Source organism: Saccoglossus kowalevskii, chromosome 16 (genome assembly GCF_978046115.1).
Source record: "Saccoglossus kowalevskii chromosome 16, keSacKowa6.1, whole genome shotgun sequence".
Taxonomy (NCBI): domain Eukaryota; kingdom Metazoa; phylum Hemichordata; class Enteropneusta; family Harrimaniidae; genus Saccoglossus; species Saccoglossus kowalevskii.
In genome coordinates this window covers 9021958-9044365 of record NC_140656.1, presented here as the reverse complement: position 1 = coordinate 9044365, position 22408 = coordinate 9021958, and the positions used below count along the sequence as shown (strand labels likewise).

Sequence of the window (22408 nt, the reverse complement as noted above, 5' to 3'; positions counted from 1 at the left end):
ATCATTGACCGACCTCGATTTACTGTCGGACGCAACAAGGACACAACTGAAAGCGTGCTCGGAGGGGACGCACCCCTCCACTAAACGGTTCCCTTCATTAAAATAACGATCCCAATCTAGCTACTTCCGGTAAAGTTTAACATTGGTTTTTGTGGATATCCGCCCAATGGAATGAATTCCCTTTTACAAACAAAAACTGACACGTAAATAACGGTATTGTGAAGAGAGGGGACGCCCCCCTCCCCACTAAACGATTCCCTTAAAATAACGATTCCAATCTATCTACTTCCGGTAAAGGGTAACATTGGTTTTTGTGGATATCCGCCCAATGGAATGAATTCCCTTTTACAAACAAAAACTGACACGTAAATAACGGTACTGTGAGGAGAGGGGACGCCCCCCCCTCACTAAACGATTCCCTTCATTAAAATAACGATCCCAATCTATCTACTTCCGGTAAAGTTTAACATTGGTTTTTGTGGATATCCGCCCAATGGAACGCATTCCCTTTACAAAAACTGACACGTAAATAACGGTAGTGTGTGGAGAGGGGACGTCCCCCCTCATTAAAATAGCGATCCCAATCTATCTACTTCCGGTAAAGTTAGGGGGGGTGCCTTTGTTATATGGAGAGTAAATATCGGCCACCATATTGGGGACAGGGAGGAAGGGAGGAAGGGATGGGGGGAGTTCATCGCCACGTGGAAAGTATTCAGACCGATCTCGCATTCATTTTTTTTTAAATTCTGTGGGAACGTTTTTTCTTGCCACCAGAATTCAAAAATGCACTAGTATACAGACAGATTCTCAATGACGGGCGAACGGGAAGTAAGTAAATAAGCCGAGGTGTTGTTGTTGTTGTTTTTTTGTGTTGTTTTTTTTGTGTTTTTTTTTGACATTGCTCCGTCTTTGAGAATACAATACTAATAATCAAACGTACTATGTTACTTGTTCTGTTTTTTGTTTTGTTTTTATTTTAAATAAACATACTTTTCTTTCTTGAACCGCCCGAATTCGATTTACCTGTAGATGAGAGAGATAGATAGATAGATATATTAGTGCAACGAACACAAATTTCGAAGAAGCATATGGCCCGAGATAGCTCCGCTATTATAATAATTTCAATATAAAGAACTGAAATTTAGAAAATGAACAACATTTATAGCTGTTTTTTTTATGTTTTTTTTTTTAACCAAAACTATTCATCAGAAAAGACATCATCATGAAATGAACAAATTGCATTCACACTGGCAGGCTTGTAGTTTTTTTTCAAAAGAAGAAGTCATCGAAAAAGTTGTATGATAAGCGAAGCTTAAAAAACAAAACAAAAAAAACTTACATTATTCGACAACAGTCATTCCGGGCTTCATAAACTGGTAACAATAACGCAATATGGCTGTAAAATAATAATAAAAAAAAGTTAACGTTATTTTTCTGAATGATCGAACGATTTTTTTTAAAATAAATATAAAACACAAAACAAAAACCCACCTTGTTTTTACAGGCCAAGATTTAACAGCGTCCATGTAAAGTTCCGGGCTGAGAATAGCAGTATTCTATCGAACAAAGAATAAATAAAACGTATATTTCAATTTCTAGATCAAAACAAAACAAAATACTGTGCTCTGGGTCATTCCAGTTTTTGTCCACACCCCCCCCTACGGATGGTTTAAATCCGAGGGGTAATATTTCTACAAAAAGTATGGATGGTTCAATTCCGAGAGGTGTCATATTTTTGAAATTTTTTTTTTGTATATCCACACCCCTACAGATGATTTAATTCCGAGGGGGGTCATATTTTTGATTATTTTTTTTTTCCTATTATCCACACTTCCCACAGATGATGTAAATCCATGCGGTCGTAATTTTTAAGCTTCCAAGGGGTAGGTTTGTAAAAAAAAAAAAACTCGGCCAAGAGACCTGTGGGAAGGTGTACTCCCTTTTAAAATGCATGCAGTTATACATGGCTGTACCACTGTTTTTTACTCCACTTTTTGCAACCAGTCAAATCTCTCTGGAGTGCAAACCCTCAGTGTTAAACAGATGATTATTAAAGAAGGTTTGCATATTACTAAAAAGATCCCTGTAATTAAAGACACAAGTTTATATTTTAAGTTACCGGTATTCCATTTACTCATTCTCAATCAACATTTTGTTAAACTTTGATAATATTGTAACAGATGGTGGGGTTGTGAGAGCCAAAATATTGTTGAAGGTTACTGTTTTAGTTTTAAAGAGACTTTCATTTCTTTTATAATTAGTGTCTACCAATGACACATGTTTACATCAATCACAAAGGGGGGGATAGAAACAGTCAATAAAATTGTAAAAAACAAATTCCTATAAAATGGCCTGTTACTATGGAGACTGATAGAAAATGACCATGCTAGACGGATAGCTTGGATGAATGCACGCACCCAGTACAAATTTTTTGTGAATGTTAACCAAACTATTATGATATCCAAAAAAAGTACTATTACCAGTGTCTTTATTTTTTTAGTTGCACAAAAATGGCATTATAGCCACAACTACAGACACCTCTGATACATATAAAAACAATAAAATAAAAATCACAAAACACTATAGATTTATGTGTGTAATTTGGTATCTCTGAAACTAATACAATTTCCTTTGAGTGTGACAAAGGCAATATTAACCTTAAAGTGAATATAACATGCCAAAATTCAATCAATCGAAATGATAAACTTGACGAACTTGTGAAGAAATTATCAAATATGCAATTGCAGACAGGTATACATGTACATTCATAAATATAAAAAACAATCCAGTTAACAGCTTTAAATAAAGTGAAACTTTAATTATAGCTTTGTCCTGTGAGATACTGAATCATTTGTGTAGAGATAACATTTTTGACCATACTTTTGTTGTCAACATGCTAGTAATACATGTAATGACTAACCTAACAAGCCTGTCATAACATAGAATGACACCCTCACCCACCAAGCATATTGGTTCATCCCTCATTCATGCCAATTGATTAAGGGGGCAATTTCATCACCTACAAGTTTCTGTTCCACAACAATGATGTGTTTATAACCCTTTCCCTTCCCTGAATGCATACTGACCAATCCACAATATTTTACAGCTGCCCCACATTTTACAAATTCCAAGTACCAAAACTAGGTCATGATGTCACAGGTAAAAAGAAGCTTAAGTTGCCCTCCTTCTAATCCTAAAGCAATACTTTTATTGCTAACGTCAACTAATGATGTAACATCAACAGGTACATAATACACATTATATAATCCTAGAACATCAATGCATAATTTCTGTTTGATTATGTGATACATTACTATAGTCATGGAGGTAAAAAGCAAAGGAGTCACAGCCAAGCTTAGATCAAAGGTACCAGGATGGTCGCCGCTGTTTGTACATAGATCAGGGAGTTTATTTGCCGAATGGATCAAGGAGGACAGTTTCCTCTTAGCGTAGTGAGGATTATAATGCATTAGCATATTACGAACGCCTTCGGCAGCAATCTGTGATTTTCGTAACAATTCAAGTCAAATTCTTATAAACAAATATGGGTGACATTCGATAATGCCCACGAGCTTGACTACTGAATGCTGAAACTGCTATATCCTTAAATTCTGAAGACGTAAAACAAAATATTACAGACGAAGCATATATTACAGACAAAGAATTGTTTCGCATATGCTGTGAACGAAACAATCGCTTGAAAAAAAAAATGCAGCGAATTTCTTGTACATTGTGTATAAAGAAAATTTCATCTCCTTTTTTCAACAATTTTTCTTTTACTAAATATACCAAAGTTTATGGAAAAAGAGCTCGTGAAAGTTTAATTTTGCCTTTAAACAGATATGGTGTAACTGGATGACAATATGTGACATCTGGTTCTTTGTCATAAATAACATTAATCTCATCATCATCAGGGTCATATGACTGAACTTCTGCAACATACCAAGCTGTAAGAAAAAAGTAATATATTAATACATTTTAACATAGGTGTAAACGATACCATACTTGAGTTACGAGAACAGTGGCACAAGTGACTGAAAAAATATGCTGACTGATATGTATATTAATACTATCTGTATTGCTGAACTGAAATGGATAACTATGGAAAATTTCATTAAAAAAAATGAAAACAAGCAACTCTCCTAACTACATAGTGAATACGAAAATAATCCACTGGTGATTTCAGAGAAAAAGTCAAAAATATTGTTTTTCCTAAAAAATAAAACAAATTTAAACTTGTCAGCAAATAAACAAGCATGGGGATGCCCATACAAAAGAAACTATCAGTAAATGGATATGAAAGGGGGCTCTGGGCCTCCAAAATTAGTAAGACAAGCAGCTTGCATGATAGGTTAGGATTAATACCAATTGCAAGTTGAAATTATTACACCATAAAATAGCAGTATCCATCAAAATGTAATTAGATAAGGGATGAATCAATATGCTTAGAGGGTTGGTATTAATTTATTAGGGATGATTATTGGCACAGTTCTTTTTTCATTTGCTACATACTTGGTCTCCAGTTGCTATCACCAATTTCGTCTTTATCCCATTTGATGAGTACTCTTGTTCCAATTTCAATCACTTGATCAAATAAGTTATAGTTTTTAAACTCTGTCCTTGTCAGTCTCACATTGTCATGACTGATGGTTGATGTGTCTAATTGATATTCATGTTCTGGCTCACTGATATATACAATGTTGATTTTGTCTGTTTTATCATTGAATGAAGTTACAGTTGCTGGATACCAACCTGTTGATAACAATACAGAGCAAAATACAATCATAAATCAAAGAAAGCTTAGAAAGAACTCCCATGTGCTGAGAGTAATGGAAACACATTAAAAATAATTTGAAAATACTTGTACTGGAGATATTGATGGAAAAGATGAAAACTAATTATGCAAATCAGAAAATTAATATAAACAGATTTGAGTGTAAAACTAATGAGGCCTGCGCAATGTAACAGACAATCTATGTACCAGGTTTTATTGTGAAATGTGATTAGAACCAAAAAATTTTGAATTATTATGCTAATTAGAGAATGAATATGCTCAGATATTAACCCAAAACTAATCAGCTTTGTACATTGTCCTAGAGCATCTTTGTACTAAGTTTCATTGAAATGGAATAATTAGTACTTCAGATATAAGTGTCAGTATCAGTATAGCTTAAAATTGGTCAATTATGCAAATTAGGTAATTAATATGTACAGATTTTAACCCACAATTAATCAGGTCTGTCTATTGTCCTACAGCATTCATGTACAAAGTTTCATTGAAATGCGATGATTAGTACTTGAGAGATCAGTTGAAAAAAAAAATCATTATTCAAATTAGGTAATTAATATGCATGAATTTTCACCGAAAACTAATCAAAACCTAGCATTAGTTCAGAGCATCTATGTACCAAGTTTCATCAAAATCCAATGAGTGGTTGTTTAGATATCAGTAGAACAGTCATGAAACAGCTAAAAATTAGCTAATTGTCATGCAAATTTAGGTAATTAATATGCATGGATTTTTACCAAAAACTAATCAAATCCGAGCATAAGCTCAGGGCATCTATGTACCAAGTTTCATCAAAATCCAATGAGTGTTTTTTTAGATATCAGTGGAACAGCTAAAAAATAGCTAATTATTATGCAAATTAGGTAATTAATATGCATGGCTTTCTACCAAAACCTAATCAAATCTGCACAGTTTCATCAAAAACCGATGTATGGTTCTTGAGATAGCAGTGGAACAGACGGACACACGTACACACACATACAGGTGTCCCATGAATTGTGGAGCCATCATTGGATTAACTTTTAATATAGTTGAATTAACTTTTAATATAGTTGCGATATGAACTTGATTAAAACGCGTTCCTATATAGTGTTGCGTTTTAATTGGAGTTTAATTAAACTCAATTACAATGCAATACAATGGAGAATTGCACTTTAATTAAGTTTAATTAAACTAGAGTTGAATATCCCGTAACTGAACATAGAAATGTTTGCGAAGCTTAGGTTTAGTATCTGGGTATAATTATATTAATATAAACTGAACCATACCTTCCCCGATACTAAACCTAAGCTTCGCAAACCTGACTTAAATTCGATTAAATATTAATATAAATTATGAAACATTGTGGAGCCCCATGTTTGTGTATGTCTGAAGTACTGGCTCTACTTCTACGTCTACACCAACACACACACACTAACTACAAGAACTTCTATTGTGTGCTTGGCACATGAGAGTCAAAAATTACCACATTGATTTACACTCAAATATGCTTAAACCGGAAGATAAATCTTTCATTTTCTAAACCTGATTCATTCTACAAAAACTTTTTTTGAATGGCCATAATGATCATACAATTAAAAATGTAAACAAAACTATTAAAATATTGTCATTGTGTTTACAAGATGAAATTAATGTATTAAGTGTTTTTCTCTGAGGCCAAAGAAAAAAAGTTGTGTGGTTCCGATAACATGACTTTTAAAGCCAGGTATTTTTATTTTTATTTATTTTTTTATTCATAGATAATTACTTTTATGGAGATACAATTTTTTTTCTGGATGCCAGAAGCATTTTCCATGTTGATTGTTGCCTATTATTATTTAATTACATGTATATCAAACTGACCATTTTTGCATGATTTTTTTAAAAAATTTGTATAACCTCGTTATAATATATATAATTATCAGATTTCGTCAATAAAAAGTTTAGGGTTAAAATTAAAAATTAGGTAGGGTAGGATTACCGGAACAACACAATTATTATTTTTTTGTCTCATTAACACAATACTACATGTGTGTCTTTAAAGTTTAATACAAAAATGCCTAAAATTAAATCAGTCATTATTACAGTATGAAAATTCTTACCAGGAGTCCAGTCATTCATGCAATCTTCTGCCGTCCACTTCACTAAGATTCGTGTGCCAGTTATTTTTACCAATTCTTTAATCTGTGGTATGGTACTACATGATTTAAAGGAATAAACTGATTTTAAGTAATCTTCTAGCTCACCAAATACATTTACAAGTGACTGGTTTATGATTATGTCATCTTTTGGAATGATGCTTATCTGTTCTCCATCTTTGCATTTGGAGGCTGCATTTGTTCTTGGCCTATCAGGTGTCATTTTTGGTAGAGAGCTTGTTGCAAATGTTCTTCTCCGGTAATTTATCTCTGGGGCTGTGACATACAACTCCATCTCAGCAACTATAAGTTGTTTTGCTATAGTGATTACATCTAAGAGGACTCCTATGTCACGACTGAAGAGGGCTCCCGCCGTACCATGTGGAATAGCTACTACTCGCAAAGCTAACTCGTCCTTAGAACCAACAGTTGGAATTTGGTGAAAATGTAATATTTCTTTTAACTTGGCAGCTGGAAGTTTCATTGCATCCAAAGTATTCATTGGCAGAGAATTTAAATCCCCAGTGTGTTCTGGAGGATCTGGTGGAAGGGGTTCATCTAACTTCTTCAGAATTTGTTCAATCATAAAATGTTTTGGTCCAGGAATTATAGTTTGATTACACATACTCTGAAGTTCTTCTTTAGTCTTTGAATAGAGTGCATGGGACTTGTACTTTTCTCGTACCATAGTTTTAATATAATCTTCTTCCATGACTTTATTCAAGTCTTCTAAGTACTGTTGCATGTCATCTACCGACACTAAACATAACAGTGCAATATACGGTTTAATGGTTTCTTGAATGTGTGGCAAGGCAAGAAAGACATGCTGAAGTATTCTTGATGGCAAAAACAATTCCGGAATTTTATCCCATGGACCCACTTCTATATTTCTTCTAAATTCATATGGAAGATAATGCATGCTTCCATCCTCAATTGACCATCTCACAAAATCTGGTAAGGGTTGTAAGCTCTTCTCGGTTGTGGATACATTGTAAATGGAAACTGTATATTTATCACACCAGGACATGTATTCTGCATCAGGGTTGATATTTCTTAGAATTTCATAATCCTCACTATAGAGACCATTGAAGTTTGTGGTTATTCCCCATACATCATTTAGTATTTGTAAAATCTTGTTGTTGTTAAGATGGTAGGTCATCTTTGACTCCAATTTGTTCTGTTCAGTCATTGAAAGAAATTTTCTCATTTCTTTCTCATCATCGAAGACAAAATTATCTTCATTTCCAATTCCCCGGAATGGTAAAAGTGGTGTTCCTCCAAAGCTTGCTGTGGTCAAACACTGCCTTACATCTTCTGCCATTCTTTCCATTACATTTTTGTGTTCTTCACTCCCGGGTTGTACACCTTGATCAATGTAAAATGGACCATGCTTTTGAAGTGTTTTATTTTCTTCTGCATGTACTCTTTCAACCGGATTCCTTTTGCTGAAATACTCTGCAAATGACACTTGGGTGATTTTGTCTACTTCAAGGAGCTTTTTTAGCCTTACTAACAAAAGTTGTACCATTGGACTACGTGGCATTTCTGAAGGCCCATTATCAACAACAAATGTGTAAGCCGATTTAAGTTTTCCTGTTTCAGGGTTTCTAAAGTGTCTGTCTAAAGCAGGAATGGTCATCATGTATAATATTTCATTTATTGCACGGTAAACAGTTTCTGGTTCATAAAATGACAGATTTATGAATGTAACACTATCTCCTGTTCGTTTCAAGCTGAGCAGTGTCTTTGTGGTTGGTAATCCAATGAGAACAGGGTCAGTACAATTTGAAGCTAAGGTTTTTTGTTTTTTATGGGTTACTTCGGTTCTTAACATCAAATGTGTCATTGGCATCACACTAAAATCACGACTGTGATCTGTATAGTTGTGATCAGGTGCTTCTATGCGGGCCCAGGTTTTACCACCTTTTGTTTGGTTTGGTCTGATAACGGCTTTCGCATCTTTGGAGTCAATAAAATAACTGCTGGGATCTTCTGCTGCTTCATCCATGAAGTGGTTCACATTTGCTGTTGCCCAGTGTGAATTAATTACTAGATCTTTAATTACAGCTGTTTGAGGAGCTGTATGGAGTGAGATGCATGCATTTATGCTAGGATTACCAAAGTGGTGTTGTTTTGCCTGATGTGTTCCTTTTTTGAAATTCTGGGTATAATTATAGCAACTGGATAAACTGATACTAAAGTCTTTTGGAGCTGTTGCAATTATAGATTCTCTAGCATCTTTCATTTTTGTTTTATTGTCTCCAGCCAAGTACCTTGTTCCTGTAGTAAGTTTTGGATGAGACTCTAATCCACCTCCTGATCTCACAACACGATCACATTCACCAAATTCGAATTCAATTAGTGCAGGAAGATCTGGAAAGATATCTGATTTTAGTTTTCGGCCAGCAAGGACACTTTTATATCTGTGTCGTATTTTCTGGAGTTTGGCAAACTGGAGTCTTCTGTGTAGTAAATTCCTTTTTTCCTGCATTGAAAGGTCTGTCACAAGTTCTTTCTGAATATCTCTGAATCTAGAGAGTTTATCTTCTACTGTATATAAACAGTGTTGGTATGAACCTTTATCTTGTGTTTTCTGTAATTTTGTCATAAAATTTATACTAGTAATTTTAGCTAGGAGAAATTTCAGTGTATCTTTATCTCGTTTAGTGTCAAGATAATCTAAGGCTGTCTTGTATATACCTCCAATCTTTCCAATCACATGGTGGTTGATGGCTTCTTCTGCGTTGTCCATTTCAGCCATCTTCTGAATTTCATTGATGGCGTCATTCATATTATATTTACCTTCAATCAGAAATGCTTTTTTTCTTATATATATTTGGTTTAAATTCAGATGCTTTGCAAGAGTTTCATAGAGTGTTATGGAATCTATGCGTGGTGTTGTCATATTAGGTTGTTTAATATTTCTGTATATTACAACTGCTTCTTGCGTGGAAATAATTGGTGATCTCAGAAGATATTCTCCAACTGCATATATGGCTTCAAGGTGAAGCAGTTCACCGCTATTAGATTTTAATTTACAAATCTTTGCACGAATCACTTCCAGGTTCTCCATCAAACTTCCTGATACATTTGTTCTGTTGGTCAATACTGTTTGCAGATTTCCTATTGTAACACATGGACGTGACATGCGCATCCTGCTTCTTGCAGCATTTGCAGCTATAAGATCAGCCTGATATTTGTAAAATCTAGAACTTGCAGCAATTGGAAGTGGATCTGTGCATATACTGCTCCCATCTAAGGAATCATGATCATCACTTTTCAAAATTACGTTCTTGGAAGCACATTCTGGTTTTTCAGCTGTATGAACATGTTGTTTTTGATTCAGTGTATTCCTTCCAGTATCGCAGGCATTTTCTGTAACCTTTAAATATTGTCTGGCTGATAGATATAGTGGCAAGCAAGTTTGATCCATTTTATGCTTAATCTTCTCAGGTTTCTTAGCACTGTGGTAAGCAAATTCTATGGAACGTGGAATGTTTGGTTTACACAAAGTTATATTTGCATATCTATTTGAAGTACATGTACTAATTGTCCTTGTTAATGAATTGCCACGGGAATGCTGAATAGCTTGCTGATTCCTACATTGATTTGATTTATTGTAGAATTCTTCCCCCAATTGTCTTGATAAATTGGTAGGACACTTTACTGTTTTTTCTGTACATGTAGGTCTGTGTTTAATGAATGCACTTTGAGAGAAGGATTTTACCTGTGACTCATTTTCTGACTTTACTTGTGTTTCACTTGAATTAGAAAGCTGTTTGGTTAAATTTCTAGAAAAGTTTAATTCATTTTGTATCAGTGAACTTGACTTATCCTGCTTTCTGTTTGCCAAGTTAATCGAGGACAATGTATCTTTTTTTATTCTCTTTGCAAGCTGAGGTTGGGATATTGTATATTCTTTGCTAATAGTATGTGGAGACAAGTTAGCAGATAGACTGTAAGCTGATTTGTTTATTTGGTAAGAAGTTGCAGTCCCATCAAGAGAAACATCTTGTGCTTTTATTTTATGTTTTTCCAAGCAGGGAACAAAATGGTTTGGTTTCCACCAGCGATTACCTGGAGGAATCCACTTTCCATTAGTACTGCTCCACATAATTGTTACAGGGGACACAGAAGTTGTACCAGACCGTGGTTCTACAGTACAATGAAGTAGTCGTCTGATCTTGGTAACGCCAGGCATATCAGGATATACACAGATGATACATTTACTGATAACAGAAGACAGTGCAAGAATATGCCAAAAAGTACTCCATGATCCATCCTTTGTGCTTTCACACACCATACATTTGAAGGCTTCTTTCAAACCGTCATGGTTACGTAAATTGTGGTTATCATCAGATAACATCATAATTGCTTTTGCATAATTTCCAACTATAAAATTACTTCCTTCTTCTTCACTTTCTAATGCCCGTTCCTGGTCCAAATAGTACTTCATATTTAGAGAAAGTTCACAAACTGTTCTGCAACGCAGCTCTTTTTGCATGCTTTCATTACCACAAAGTATAATAGATACTGCTCTGTATAAACAGTTCCCATCCCCTGTAGTCATGACTGGTATTTTGGATTTGTCTGAATCTTGTGGATAAAGTGATTGTGCAGCTCTATCGATGAGATGCTTTTTACTTGCTTTGTACTTGGTCATTGATAGATTTGGGAAATCAAAATCATAATCTGTTTGTTCCAAAACAGTTTGTGTAGTAAGCATGTCAAACCCTCCTTTTGATCCCACATCTTTTAATCGAATGAGTGAATCCTTAAAAAAATTCTCTCGTTCTTTTTCCATGATCTGAAACCCCAAAAAAAATGATTAAGCTATAGGAGCTATATCCTTAGAAAATGAACAATATGAATAGTATCAAAGCAATCAGACTTGCGTTTTTTAACAAGAAGTCGAAAATATCACTTTTTACCAAAAATAATAAAACTATTCACCAAAAATAAAGAATTTGAGATTTTGACATGAAATGTACAAATCTGAGAAAGAACCATCCAAGGTACATTTACTTGCATATAAATTTTGAAAACATTCTGACTTGCGGTTTCAAAGAAGAAGTTGAAATAGTAAAGTTGACGACGGACAATCAGTAATATGAACAGCTCCGCTGTGTTGAATTTGTCAACAGCGGAGCTAAAAAGACAATATATTTCTATGATATATATTGTTGATATTGCATCATACTAAAATAGAAATCAATATCGAATCATACTAAAATTGAAATCAATATCGCATCATACTAAAATAGAAATCAATATCGCAGCATACTAAAATAGAAATCAATATCGCAGCATACTAAAATAGAAATCAATATCGCATCATACTAAAATAGAAATCAATATCACACTATACTAAAATAGAAATCAATATCGCAGCATACTAAAATTGAAATCAATATCGCAGCATACTAAAATAGAAATCAATATCGCAGCATACTAAAATTGAAATCAATATCGCAGCATACTAAAATAGAAATCAATATCGCAGCATACTAAAATTGAAATCAATATCGCAGCATACTAAAATAGAAATCAATATCGCAGCATACTAAAATTGAAATCAATATCGCAGCATACTAAAATAGAAATCAATATCGCAGCATACTAAAATTGAAATCAATATCGCAGCATACTAAAATTGAAATCAATATCGCAGCATACTAAAATTGAAATCAATATCGCAGCATACTAAAATAGAAATCAATATCGCAGCATACTAAAATAGAAATCAATATCGCAGCATACTAAAATTGAAATCAATATCGCAGCATACTAAAATAGAAATCAATATCGCAGCATACTAAAATAGAAATCAATATCGCAGCATACTAAAATTGAAATCAATATCGCAGCATACTAAAATTGAAATCAATATCGCAGCATACTAAAATAGAAATCAATATCGCATCATACTAAAATAGAAATCAATATCGCAGCATACTAAAATAGAAATCAATATCGCAGCATACTAAAATTGAAATCAATATCGCAGCATACTAAAATTGAAATCAATATCGCAGCATACTAAAATAGAAATCAATATCGCATCATACTAAAATAGAAATCAATATCGCAGCATACTAAAATAGAAATCAATATCGCATCATACTAAAATAGAAATCAATATCGCAGCATACTAAAATAGAAATCAATATCGCAGCATACTAAAATAGAAATCAATATCGCAGCATACTAAAATAGAAATCAATATCGCACCATACTGAAATAGAAATAGTTCATACAATGGACAAACAGATACTTACCAAAAGGCTTTTCAGTTGATTTATATTAACACAATGATAACCTAGTGGCAGTGTTGCTGATTACAAATACTGTGATACTACAATGAAAATAGTAATTGTTTTTAATAATGCTATAATTTATTTTGACTCTAATAAAAGCACTCTGATTAGTTTCATCTTTTTCTGTGCTGTGGAAAAATGCTAAAATTTAGGCGACACCTATAATTAATATTTTTTAACTGAAAAACTAATGCTTCTAGCATGTTTTAAAGTTCGATAAATTATTATTCATGTTGATAAAAGCATTGTAAAACCTGTAATATTAAAATGGTAAAGTACAACAGAGGTTTCTGTAAATTTAAAGTTAAATTACGGATGCGGTTTCTAATGCAGGTTTTATGGTACTTTCCTTTTTGTAATTTTGTGTGGGTAGGTTTTTCGCTTCCAGTACCAACAGTCCAACCATATAATAATATATCAAAGGTAGTTTAATACTTTTAGAACAGAAAAAGTGACTTTGGAATTCATGCTTTAGCATATGTGAAATTTAGTAATAAAACTAAGATATATAAGAATATAATGATATACTTACTGTACAAGGTATGTTCTTCGGATAAAAAATAAAAAACTTTATGCTTCTTAATGAAGACTTGATGAAGATGCAGTAATCACCTCTAATGCTTCTGACAAAGTTAAATATTACTCAACATTGTGAAGCACTGCTTTACCTATTTACTGTGACTCTCAGGTCATCAGCTCCAGCTATACTGTAGTTATATAATTTGTATCTATGTACTGGTAACCTGGTAACAAGGCTGCAAGATTTGTGTATGAAGGGGGGAACAATATTCAAAGTTATTTTTTTAGTGTCAGCAATAGCAATAATCTGTTGGAATTTTTAACAACTCTCAAATAGTTTTTATTCTGTTTAAAATGATAGCATTTAGAAGTGTTTTGGGGTAATCCAAATGCTTATGCATAATATAATCCATGCATTAAATATTTAGTTACCCAAGCACTAATGGAATGGCCCAAGAAGGATACATTTGGGTACATTTGGTTCAGTTGTTACCACCATTCACAGCTTGACTTAGCATTTGGCAGAGCCTTAGAGACAAAACTGAACATGACGCCATTTACAGAGCAACTTGTAAAGTTTGGCCTATTGGGAAAAAAAGAATTGTTTACAGCAGTGGGTGTGAAGAATGATGTTGATTTCCATTTTCTGAAAATAACTGATTTGGATGACAGAACACTGAAGAAGATAGAGAGGAGAAAAATTGAACGGCTTCTTAATTCCATGAAAACGGATATATCCATAGGTGAGTGTAAAAATATTGCAAGAAGGAATGTTACTTGTTAGAAAAAAAATACAATTGTAGAATTTTGTATTCAAATATTTGCAGCATATCAGTTTTAAAACACATCTCAAACCCATATATGCCTGAGCCTAAAACAAAAAAAAGTACAGTTGAACTAATTATAAAAGTGAAGGGCTTTCAGGTAATTTATATGTTTTTTTCATTATTAGAAGAAAACACAGGTTGCCACAAAACAATCAATCACGACTTGTACATGTACATGTACATGTAATAGCACTCATAAAAATCCTTCTCTGCTGGCGATAGTTGAGGCATTTACATCATTATAATTGTTTAATAATTAGGCCTAGGAAAGTTTATTGACAAGATATGACATGTCCTGAAAACAAAACAGTTCATCCCTTATTTATACATATTATTAAGATCTCTATGGCAACTAAAGCACTAACTTTGTTTTCACATTTTCCATTTAGATTTCACTGATCTGGAAGAATGGATTAAATACTATTTTTGCAGTAATTCAGATCAAATGAGAGTAAGAGAAATAAGCAATGACCTAGGAATTGCCACACTTGATGATCTAAAATTGGTGGAGGAACAGGATTTGAAGGATTTTGAAATAACAATGGTGTTCAGGAGAAAGATGTTGATGTTTTCTGAACACCATCAAGGTAAGCTATTAGCATGGATAGAAGTTTAATCATTTTAATCTACTTTTTTGAAATTTATAGCCAGTCAGTAATTTTGTTCAGCTCCACTGTCATTGAAGATGACTGTGCGGAGCTCATGGGTTGACTGATCCTCCATTGTCTGCGTCCTGCGTGAACTTTTCACATTTTTAACATCTCGTCTGAAACTATTTACTATTTAGTCCAACCATGCTTTCATATTTGCAGCAATGATACTTGGGGTACATGTATGTCCTCGGTCAGATTTGTGTCAAAATATGCAAATTTTGATTTTTAGTGAATATTTTTGGTAAAGAACGTTATGTTGGACATTACTATATCGACAGTGTCTGCTTAATGCTTGTGAAGAGAACTTGATTGAACACTGTTGTTTGAACACCAATTACATCTTACACATTCTTGTTCAGTGGTAAGACAGTAGAGTTATTTTGACTGTCAGGTTGTTTAATGTAATGACTAAAGTATTAACATACTGTTACAGATTTAAGGTACATGAGATACTTTTTTGTATGATTTTCAGCCTTGTGCATTGAGAATGCATTGATATTTAATGTACTTCTTTTTAAATTTTTGGTTGAAAAAAATGTTCTGGCATAGAGTATGAATATCTTTGCTGGATTAGTAAATAATATATGAATAAGTACCCTCACATTAAACAGACTTGTTTACTTTATTACACAGACGTTACTGTTGTTGCCCAACAAAGTGAGCTACCATCAACCTTTAGAGAGAAGAGTCACCAAGAGGAACCACCAGAAAAAAAGAAAAAAACAAATCCAACATTGAATGAATATTTGAAGATTTCTGGACGAAGCTTCCCATATGCTGGTAGCAAGGGAATGAAACTCTATTCCGTTCATGAGATCAGGGCTGCTGTTGGGATGGAGAAATTAAGAAGAAGATTCCTTAATGAAAAGGTTGAAGAGTTGTGTAGAGATAAAATAATTAGAAAATGGTCAAAGGTGGCCATATCAGCAGCTGCTGATGTGGCATGGACATTAAAAAAGTCTAAATATTTGATATTACAAGCAGACAAATTAAAATACAGCAGTCATGAACCCAAAACCAAACTTAAACCAAGAACACTTGTTGAAAATGTGAGCAGGGTGATGAAAGCAGATGAACAAGTTCAAAATATCAACACTACACTAAAACAAATAAAAAATAAAAAGGGTACAAAATTACTAGAAATCCAAAAGGCAGAAGAATATATGAAAAGTGCTTTATCTGAACTTCGCCAAGCACATGAAGCATTAAGAAAAGTTTTGCAACATCGGAGGTCAGAATTAAACATAAGCAATGAAGAATATTCAGCAAACCTCCAAGAAATGTATGACAGCATACATGTACCAGCAGAAGTTATGGAAAAGATGATAGCTGGTATCAGAAAAAAATCTGTGCATGTTGATGATAGTGATCAGGATGTTGGCGAAGATAGTGATGGGGATAAGAATGACAGGGATGAATGGGATTGCAGTGATAAGGATGACAATGGCAGCGATAACAACAATAGTGACAGAGATAAAAATGAAAGTGACAAGAATGATGATGGCAGTGAAAAGGATGAGAATGACAGGGATGAATGGGATGGCATTGATAAATATGATAATGGCAGCGATAATGACAATAGTGACAGAGATAAAGATGAAAGTGACAAGAATGATGATGGCAGTGATAAGGATGAGAATGACAGGGATGAATGGGATGGCATTGATAAATATGATAATGGAAGCGATAACGACAATAGTGACAGAGATAAAGATGAAAGTGACAAGAATGATGATGGCAGTGATAAGGATGAGAATGACAGGAATATTGGTGATGGCAGTTATAATGATGATAATGGCACAGATAGTGATAAAGATGTTAGTGATAAAATTCATTTTGGTGATGAGGATTTTTAGATTTTTAGTTTTGCTGTCATTTTGGTTCAGGTTTGCCAAGACATACTGTGTTTGACAAACAATTTATAAGCTAACATTTCTATTTTTCATTCTATTGTCCAAAAACCATCAACTGGTTTGCTTTCATATTTGCAATGAATGTTTTATAGTCCCTTTTAAAACCTCCCCATAGGTATGGTATCTGCAATTTTCCAATTTTAATGAATTTTTCAATCTATTTTTACCTTGCCTGTAGTGTACATGGAAGGTAAGGTATGGTAATAGGAAAATGTTGGCGTCTAGGTCATAACTTTTGATTTGTGGGCAGGATAACTCATAGAATTTTTACCCGATCAGTTTTAAATTTATATACGTTATCAGAGGTACATCACTTGGGGTTTGCAACTCGCATATAGTTGACATGAGATCGGCGGTTTGTAATAAAACAACAAAACATGTATTACCACATTCATAGTGAAAAAATGTAATACGTCGAAAATGTACAGAAAATATAGTTATCGTAATCAGTCATATCGTGAGCAGCTATTTTGATCCACCTGGATATCTCAGTATCCTAGTTACCTCGGGCATGCGCATTCGCATTTTTCTGAGTTGGAACGCTTATACGAGAGCGAGATTGAATCGGGATCTTGGTATCATGTCACCGTAGTTGCAAACCCCAAGTAATGTACCTTTGACGTTATAAACATGCAAGGATGGCCAAGCTCAATATTGATGCACTTCGCTCAGTAATTTTTATTCAATGTAATTGTCTTTGAAAATTTAGTTATAAAATATCTGATATTACTCAATATGGTCCTACTTGAGGGTTGCTATTAATAATAATCATTTTAGGCGTAAGTGAAAAATGTTATGTTGAAATATGAAGTTGTCATTAATATTCTGCTTAATGTTTGTTTAAAGAGCGATGGTCATCTCTCAGCACATTTTTGAATTCCATGTAAATAAACAAGATATTTTGTACGCGTGTATGGAGTATGGGTACCATACTACAGAAAAATACACGTACAGATGGACAACTTATCAAAACTGACTAAAGCGGTTTAGTCAAACTAAAATGGTTCAACATTTCGGGGCAAAAGTATTGAGGACTGTTCTCAATTATAATTATAAAGCTTTTGACATATGCACATTTAGGTTTTAAAGTTGTATTATGTTTTAATTTTTTTTGAAAATTTATCATTTCCTCATTTCAGAAATATATGTTTTACTATGCAGCGTACAGTATAATGCCTGAAAACAGTTGGTTTGAGTTTTCAACAACTTAGGGAGTCTCAATTCAACATTGTAAATACAATATGAACTTTTGTACTGATGGCAGGTTCTACTGTTAGGCCAAAAAAAAAAATTGTTCTGTTGCCATCAGTGGCCGACCGAAAAATTATGAAATATCGGGTCGCATTTTTTTTTTTAATAAGCCCAAATATTAAAAACTCACCATTTTAAGCCGTAAAAAAGTGTTTCCTCTAAAAATTAACAATCCTGGACCGTTGTTTGAACTCCAGGGTCCCAGGAGGTATACGTGGCTCGGTTTGATCTGTATTTATCTGACATGTTTCAAATACTATATAAAGTCTGGAGAGCAAACACGTCTTTTGCATTTCAGGCCATTTTGACATTTGTACCAACGGATAAAAATATCGCCGCACCAAGTATTTTCTTAATTAAATAAAAACATTATTTTGAATCAAAAACAATACGTTTGTTGTAGTAAATACATTATTAATTATAATTATAATATTAATTATACATTATAATTTACTACATTTATTAATGCACAAAATTGTATTGAATTTACAAAACGTGACATTTAATATTAAAACTCTCATCCAATTACATTACAAACAAAACTATGGTTGTTTTAGCGCTGTCAGTATTCTCACTTCCGGGTTTGTCATCATGTGTACGTACATGTGTACAGCAGTAGCAAACATGGCGAACACGTTTGCTGTGTGCATGACAGCAAAAGCTGGATCAACTATTAAATTTTAAATTAACATTTAAAATTTTCCGACTTGATTTTTTGTTGTTGGCCTTATCACAATACTTTTTTGCTAAGTTTCGCTGTGTTATCATAACATTTCTTTTCATTAGTTTATGCTTTCAGACTCCTCAGGCCAATATTGGTAAGCTACCAACTGATGCATTATGGGATTTAAGTTGTCAAAACTTGATTACTTAGCCATTCTTCAAGCAAAACCCATAGATGTAGTCCTGGATTTCTTTTTTGGATTTAGTTAAGGGGGTCAAATTAACCTATTTACAAAGGGCTTTCAACTAAATATAAAACATAATAGAACTTTAGAACCGTTTACTTTGAAATTTGAAATGTATTATTTTAAAGTTTTACCAATAGTCATTATTAGACCTTGCTTAATTTATGTATAAAGCAGTAGGAAACAGAAATGTGAGCAATAAAAAAATGTTATTATATAACACTACATGTATATATGTACTCTAGATGTATATTTTTGCATTTACACTGAGCGCTATATTGCTTCATACACGATTTGCGAATCAGTCAGCAAATAACCTGACCATTCAGTTGAACATCATTTTTGTGAACAGTATTTGTGCTGTGTTGCGCCATTATTGAATTTGAAGTGCACAAATTAATGTACACAAATTTTATTTCATTTACTACATACTTCTACATTGCAATTACTAGAGACATATCACAATAAAAAAAAAATCAAACACCAATGACAAAAGTCATTCAACTAATTTCCTGACCGATTTGCAAATCAGGTGTACAAAACAATGTGGGATTCGGTGTAACACCATTTTGTCTACCAACAAACATACACATCCCTCAGGGTGACGTCATAATATTATGACATCACACTATTTTTCTGTTGTGCAGACCCCCCCCCCCTAAATCATTGACTCCTTCCAACTGCACTGCTTTTCGCAACATACCACCCCAATTCACCTATTTTCTTTTTCTTTTATAATTTGAAGACCCAAGTAGACCACTTGCAAGTCACACTGTTTTTTTTCCGAGGGGTTCTGTTTTTGTGTGTATCCGAGGGGTATAATTTTTTCACACACCCATCCGTATACGTCAAATCAGTAGTTTCCAGGGGGTGTGTTAGTTACCAAAAATCCGACACCTGAATGGTGGATTTGAATCCATAGGGTGTCATAACCTTAATATCCATCCGTAGGGGGGGTGTGGACAAAAACTGGAATGACCCCCTGTGGCGAACGCTGAGCAAAGAACGAGACCGTGTATAGACGGTGTGTCGAGCAAATAACACATAATCTAAAAAAAAACTTACTCACGCTGATTGGCAGCCTTAACTGTGAGAAATCGCCTGGTGCGGGACTCTGGTTATGCTTCCACTAAACAAAAAAAAAAAAAAAAAATCATTTTCATGACTGACTGATCGACACCCTACACATTGACAGAACAACAACAACAACAACAAAAAAAAGCTTACCCTGTAAGTCGAATGATCTATTACACTCAAGTCTTGGGTGTACAAATGCCCGTCCGACGAGGCAGTATATACTAAATGTGGGAAACTTGGATTCACCATGTCAATACGGCCGGGAGCAATCGGATTCACCTGTCAACTGCACGGCGACTCTGATCTGAAAGAACGAATGGAAATGTGCTCTACGTAAATCACGTGTCGGTCTAAAACGATGGTGATTGGCTATTTAATGCACGCGTACTTCCAATGACACGCATACATTAAATTAATATTCAATGAGTTTGAAATGCTCTCCGATAGTTTAGGAAGAGGAGGGGGGGATTGTGTGGGTTGATTGGCATGAGAGGATGCCGTCCGATCTGGATGGAAAGAGATTATTGCAACAAAACGCACTGAGTCCTACGCGTGATTTATTTTTAAATGCATGCTAATTAGGGTCAGTTATGTTTACGCTCGCACCGACTTGTGTCCATTCTGGGCGAGTCAATATTGCAGTAGGGGACCTGTCTAAGAGTCAGATTGCGTACGAGTGATTATAAGATTAATATTTACTTGAACCCGGCTTGAAAATAAATAAAGACGTGTTCTTCAGAAGGGGGAGCGGGGGGGATATTCGAAATTGATAGGCATATAAAGGGTTGGGGGGAAAAAGTAACATCTCTGATGACGCGCGCGCATCTGACGTCACGATATTTGCTGGTGACGTCACGATTTTTTGCGGACTCGGAGACGATATTTAGAAGGAAATCGACACAACCGTAGTACGTGTTGAATATGTTAAATTTCAATAACCAATAAATCGTCTCTATGTATAATATATCTGTGATCCGAATTTGTTTTTGTTTCCCCCTCCCCCTCTCAGTCAGCGATTCCAATAATAACATGCCGGCCCATATGTTATTGTATATTAAGTTCGTATACAAACGTTTCAACTCGTTCACCCTACACGCAAATTCATTATAAACACCATCACGTGTGATATCTGTACAATTTGCTACATAATAAATATTTTCTTGTGGAATATTGAAAAGTACATGGTTAGATGATTGTCGTATACGCGTGTCGATTGTGAACGGGTCACATTTGCCACCCGGTGGGACAATGATATTTGTTATTAAGAGTCATCGCGTGATCTGTCTGTTTGACACGCCAGACACATGTTTAGCCATGTATTTACAAAAAAAAAAAAAAAAAAAAAAAAACGCGCCTACACCCACGCCATTTCCTTCCTGGTCAGAAACACAGCCATCTTTTCTCGCTCGCTTATTTAAAAAAACACCGATCACTCTGAATTTTTTTCAACATTGTGAATGTTTGTTCATACTCAGTTGAATGAAAAGAGCCGTTTCTTATCATCGTAGCAACGCTAGAGCGTCAAAATAACACCTGTTTCTGAGGGAATCATTTTTTTTTTCAACAATATTATTAGAAGGTAGAGAAACTATGAAAATATTGCAGATGTGTTTACGATATCCAGAGTCACTTATTTATACTAATGCTATCGACCATTGTTTACAATATTATACGTCAGGGAAGGCAAAAACTGTCTCTATGACGGGGAGGGAGTTATGGGGGTATCGGCTGGTATCTAGTGTAAGAAATAGGCTCTAGTGAATGAAAGATAAAATCCATTAGTTTTACCGATATAACTAGAATAGGCTACGCCTCCAACTGTACCGTGCTTTCGGGGCGGGCGCAATCGTAAATGGAGTCAATTTTTATAGTTTTCTTTTCTTGATTCATTCTAGTGACATCGGTAAAATATAGGTATGGCTTTTGGCGAAATTTGAATGAGCAACTAACGAGCTTGTATTTTTTTAATAGATTTAGATTTTTCATTTTGTTTGACTGATTTACCATGACTTCTTATATAGCCAAAAAACAAAAACA

General features: G+C 34.3%; 2 long non-coding RNA genes across 2 annotated transcripts; both read right to left on the bottom strand.

Annotated features, from left to right (window-relative positions):
* Positions 1 to 948: 948 nt before the first annotated feature.
* LOC144351978 (uncharacterized) lies at positions 949 to 20717 on the bottom strand. The gene is made up of 5 exons (XR_014926668.1): positions 20522 to 20717; positions 20364 to 20423; positions 1492 to 1556; positions 1340 to 1396; positions 949 to 1023 (listed from the first exon to the last, which is right to left on the bottom strand). It is a non-coding gene; the product is annotated as an uncharacterized LOC144351978 (long non-coding RNA).
* Positions 3769 to 4676, bottom strand: LOC146733644 (uncharacterized). Its single transcript, XR_014926675.1, has 2 exons — positions 4513 to 4676; positions 3769 to 3947 (listed from the first exon to the last, which is right to left on the bottom strand). It is a non-coding gene; the product is annotated as an uncharacterized LOC146733644 (long non-coding RNA).
* Positions 20718 to 22408: the final 1691 nt, after the last annotated feature.